Source organism: Triticum urartu, chromosome 6A (genome assembly GCF_056163025.1).
Source record: "Triticum urartu cultivar PI428250 chromosome 6A, HENAU_Tu73, whole genome shotgun sequence".
Taxonomy (NCBI): domain Eukaryota; kingdom Viridiplantae; phylum Streptophyta; class Magnoliopsida; order Poales; family Poaceae; genus Triticum; species Triticum urartu.
Genome location: NC_141878.1, coordinates 308,582,015 through 308,587,111, shown reverse-complemented (window position 1 = coordinate 308,587,111; position 5,097 = coordinate 308,582,015). Strand labels below are relative to the sequence as shown.

At 46.0% G+C, this 5,097-nt stretch overlaps 1 long non-coding RNA gene across 1 annotated transcript; it reads right to left on the bottom strand.

Moving 5' to 3' along the window:
• Nucleotides 1-2,009: 2,009 nt before the first annotated feature.
• LOC125512341 (uncharacterized) lies at nt 2,010-2,962 on the bottom strand. Its single transcript, XR_007285305.2, has 2 exons — nt 2,847-2,962; nt 2,010-2,252 (listed from the first exon to the last, which is right to left on the bottom strand). It is a non-coding gene; the product is annotated as an uncharacterized LOC125512341 (long non-coding RNA).
• Between the last annotated feature and the right edge of the window lie 2,135 nt (nt 2,963-5,097).

Genomic DNA, 5,097 nt, shown 5'->3' with positions numbered 1-5,097 from the left:
ACCTCCCCAAGAGAGGACGGTGGCAGGAGCCACCTATGTTTGAATCAATTGGTATGGCACCGTGAAGAATTATCCTTGGGTCCATGACCAAAACTCGTCTTTGAAGCACAAGTACCATCAAACATGGCTAATGTGAAAGACTTGATCAATTTATGCATAATGGGGGGAGGGAGAGTTCATTGAGAGAACATCACTCCCCCTATGTCCATGCCTACATCTAACAAGACACCACGTTGAGTATGGTGGGGTGTGCAAGGGTTCAAGCAACATTGCTCGAATCAATGATATTTAGCTCATGCCTTAACTCACGAAATCTTGCTTCATCCAAGGGCTTCGTGAAGATATCTACAAGGTTATCATGAGTGTTGACATAGTTGAGCTCGATCTCTCCTCGCTTAATGTGATCCCGGATGAAGTGATACCGGATCTCAATATGCTTTGTCTTGAAGTGTTGCACCGGGTTGAGAGAGATCTTGATGGCACTTTCATTGTCACACCAAAGAGGCACTTTGTCACAAATGACACCGTAGTCCTTTAAAGTTTGCCTCATCCATAAGAGTTGTGCACAACAACTACCGGCCGCCACATACTCCGCTTCGGTGGACGAGAGAGACACACAACTTTGCTTTTTGGAAGACCAACTTACCAAAGAGCAACCAAGGAATTGGCACCCTCCGGAAGTGGACTTCCTATCCAGTTTGTCTCCCGCCCAATCGGAATGCGAATACCCAACAAGCTTGAAGTTTGCTCCTCTTGGGTACCATAGGTCAAAGTTTGGGGTATGAGCCAAATATCGAAAGATTCGTTTGACCGCCACATAGTGACTTTCCTTAGGTGCGGCTTGAAAACATGCACAAATTCGCACACTCAACATGATATCCGGTCTAGATGCACAAAGGTAAAGCAAGGAACCTATCATGGAGCGATATACCTTTTGATCCACCGCTTTACCATTGGGATCTATGTCAAGTTGGCACTTGGTGGGCATGGGAGTGGAAGCCAGCTTGACATCACTTAGCTTGAATCTTTTGAGCATGTCTTGAGTATATTTGGCTTGATTGATGAAGGTTCCTTCTCTTCTTTGCTTCACTTCGAACCCTAGAAAGAACTTCAACTCTCCCATGGAAGACATCTCGAACTTTGAGGTCATGAGAGTGGCAAATTCCTCATTGAAAGCTTTGTTAGGGGAACCAAAGATAATATCATCAACATATAATTGGCACACAAACAACTCCCCTTTGACCTTCTTAGTAAAAAGAGTGGGGTCGATTAGCCCAACTTCAAAACCACGGTCTTGTAACAACTCGGTAAGGTGGTCATACCACGCACGTTGGGCTTGTTTAAGGCCATAGAGTGCCTTATCGAGTTGATACACATGATTGGGAAAGTAGGGATCCTCGAACCCGGGGGGTTGCTTGACATAAACCAATTCATTAATGGGACCATTAAGAAAAGCACTCTTCACATCCATTTGTTGTAACTTAAAGTTATGATGACACTACAAGAAATATGTCAACTTGTGACCACCACTATTGGTCACTGAATGGTCACAAATTTCCATTTGTGACCTTTTTGTGACCAAAAACATAAGGTCAAAAGCTGGCCGTCGTAAACTGACTATAGCGACCTTTCTTCTGGAATGGTCGCAAACGTTTATGACCAAAATAAGCCTACTGTTCTGTTTTGGTCACTAGCAACCTCCCCAGTCCACGTAGGCATCCAGCGTGGCAAGCTGATGTGGCACAAGATTCATCCCGGTCCAATTCAGTTTTCTACATGGGCCTAGCCCAACAATTCAGCCTATTTGTGTTTTTTCTGTCTGTCAATTTTTGGTTGGGTTCATGGGCCAAGCCCAATATTGCAGCCTTTTTATTGTTGGGTTGTGGCCTTTATGTCTAAACGAATTTAGTTTTTCTTTTTTTCCCAAAAGAAGGGTCCACTAGTCAGATGGGTCCCAGTTGTCAGGTTCTAGTAACATCATCAGTTGGTTGTAGCCTTTTCAGGCGCAGTACACAGGAATACAATTTTGCCCATATATATTGTTGAGAATTTTTCATAATTTTGCTGTCAAAGCAGCATGTACACAGGAATACAATTTTGCTATCAAAGCAACATTTCAAACGTACATCTTCATGACATCGTACATAAAAACCAGCAATAAAAAGATTACAATATGCCATTTGGCTCAAATCACATAACATATGACATCCAGGTTCCAGCAACGAAAAAAGATAACCACCACATCATACCATCTGCACATTCAAAGAGAACAAACTATATGTCAAAAGAGAACTGAGCAGAAAATTGCCAATAAAAGAAAGAAGATAATATACTCTATAATTACTACAGATTTGCTCACTGGATACACACACACACTTTGCATATACAGATTTGCTCCCCACAAAAACAATTCTGAACAGTTGGCTATAATAATTTACGGCAAAGAAATTCCCAAAACAGAGAATGGTACATCTCGAAATTCCCCAAAAACATAGGAAATGCGACATCCATGACAAGCTGTGGCATTACTAGAGGATTTGATTAAACCAACATGTTGGAGTGTGTTGAATAGATAAAATAAACTCAATTAATGGGGTAATGCAAATTATTTACTCACTACCGCACGACATTCACCTGTGATTGAACCCTGCGGGCACATACAAATTATCACTTGACCCGGTTATGGAATGAGCTGGTGCAAGAATGAGGTAATTCCTACTTTACGTTGGACTAACCAAACACTATCCTTTAGTATGTAAAACCTTCTGTTCTTCCAAAAGATTCAGTAGAGTGGGCTAAATTCTTTACTCACTATAGTTTTAACTATTCTATATGGAAAAAATTACCAGAAAATCTCTGCAGAGAACCATTACCACCAATCAGTTGCGATTCAATTCTTCTTTCTTGACCCAAATGCATTCTTTCAGGCCAAACAGAATTGAGCCTCCTAGCGAAATCTTCAACTTCCCTATTTGTTCAGAAATGAAGCATGTGATTAATTCGCACGAGGGCTTTTGTACAGGAATATGAGCAGTAAATTTGTTATAGCATTTTCAGTATACATAATAATAGAATAATCAAATATAAACAGTAGTGAGCCCAAGTACTAGCAAATAGATCTTCTGCATAGAACACTACATCTTAGAAAAGAGAACTGGGGGTAGGAGAGGGAGCCGCTCACCGATGAGCTTGTGGTCGCTACCATACATAGCCGCCGTCACGCCGGTCACCGTGCGCAAGAGCAGAGCACCGCTGCACCGGTGACACACACCATGAGCTACCTGGGGAAAAGAATATGAGCCACAGTTAGCCAATTCACATGACAGTAGGCAGGTAAAAGCAGAACTAGAGGATCATGAAGCAAGCAGAGCTGGGATTTCACTTTTTCTCTAGAACTAATAGAACATGCTACTAACAAGTTATCGGAACCATTCCAACAGCATGGCACACCACAGCTACCCACTACTCCATTAGTTAGTACGTACCAACCACAGCCACAACTCCACAGGCATTGCTGATGGAGCTAAACCGACTTCAACTTGCAGACAAAATTAGCACACAACTCATGCATCACATCACTAGCGAAGTAAACCGATTTCAGCATAGAGTTTATTATCATATGAGTTCCCTATTTCTGTGGTCCTGGAGTTTGGTGTGTTACCTCATCCGCGATCATGCTAACAGTCAGACATAACATGGGTTGTACCATGGCGCCAGTGAAAGAAACATGCAGCAGAACTCTCAAAGAATCTCCCCCCCCAATCACTTCTCAAATATGTTTCACTTCTTATTGGAAGCAAATGTCATTGTACTGTACATTTGTACAGACGAAATAGTTATCGTACATTTGTTACTACTGCCATATTTGATGCAGCTTGACTAGTATAATCAATGCAAATACTTCTAATCCCCACGAATCATAATATCAGTCAGGTTAAATGAAATCAGTTATCCCAAAGCAATGAAGCTTAATGGCACCGGACCAAGAAAGACCAAAAAAAACTCGCCAACTTATCTTTCTAATGCACAATGGTCTCAGCGACCACCATCTCTATGTATAACCAGGTGTGCCTCGATATCAGCCGCGCTAGCGTCCTGTAGTGGTTGTCTGTCCAGTCCATCATCGGCACCACGCTGCGGGAGCAGGGGGATGGGAGCAAGAAAACAAGTATCAGTCAGCTCCGACCATGGCCAGGTATATTGTCCAACTCGGGACTGGACTCAATCAACAGATACGAAATGCACAATTGACAACAGCTCCCACCAGACGGAGGAAACGAACCTGGCGTGGATGAGCTTGACGCTGGTCTTCATGCCGGGCCTGGACCAGTTGTAGGTGATGGATCCCGCGATCCCCGTGAGCCACAGCGTCCCTGCAAGCACACACGACAGACTGGATCACACCCATAGCCTATCCGTACCATACCAGAATTATGCATCTACCTCTAAACACGAAACTAGTTGGTACAGAACAGTATAGGGGAATTTGGACATAGCCGGCGAGATCCGGCACTAAACCCCGGCCAGATCCGATCCTTGGGAAGGAGACAAAGCCATGATCCGGCCCGGGCCTCGCGAGATCTGGCCTCTGGGAATGCATTTTGATGAGGGAGGAGGGGTAGGGGTAGTACCGAGATGTCGACGAGGTGCGCGATGAGGCTCTCGGCGTCGATGAGCGCCGCGGCTTCGGCGACCATGACCTTGGGTTTCTTCACCTTGGGCGCCTCGGCCTGGGGGCGGTCCTTGGCCGCGCCGTCCGAGTCGGAGCCTTCGTCAGAGGAACGGGAGCCCAGGGGACGTGGGTGTTGGCGTTGGCGTCGTCGGAGCTGTAGCCGACCGCGGCGTCCCAGGCGGCCTGGATCGTGCGGTGGCGCTCCTGCAAGTGCTTGTCGAGGCGCTCGAAGATGTCGGGCTTGCCCAGATAGGGCGCCGCGGCCGCGACCGGGGCCACGGCGGCTGGCTTGCGGCTGCTGCGCTTGGCGTAGGTCACCTTCTACCAGCCGTGCGAGGGGTCAGCTGGCGCGGCGGAGGAGGAGGAGGCGGCGAGCGCGTCCATGGCGGACGAGGAGGAGCCCGCGGCGAAGGCGACATCGTCCA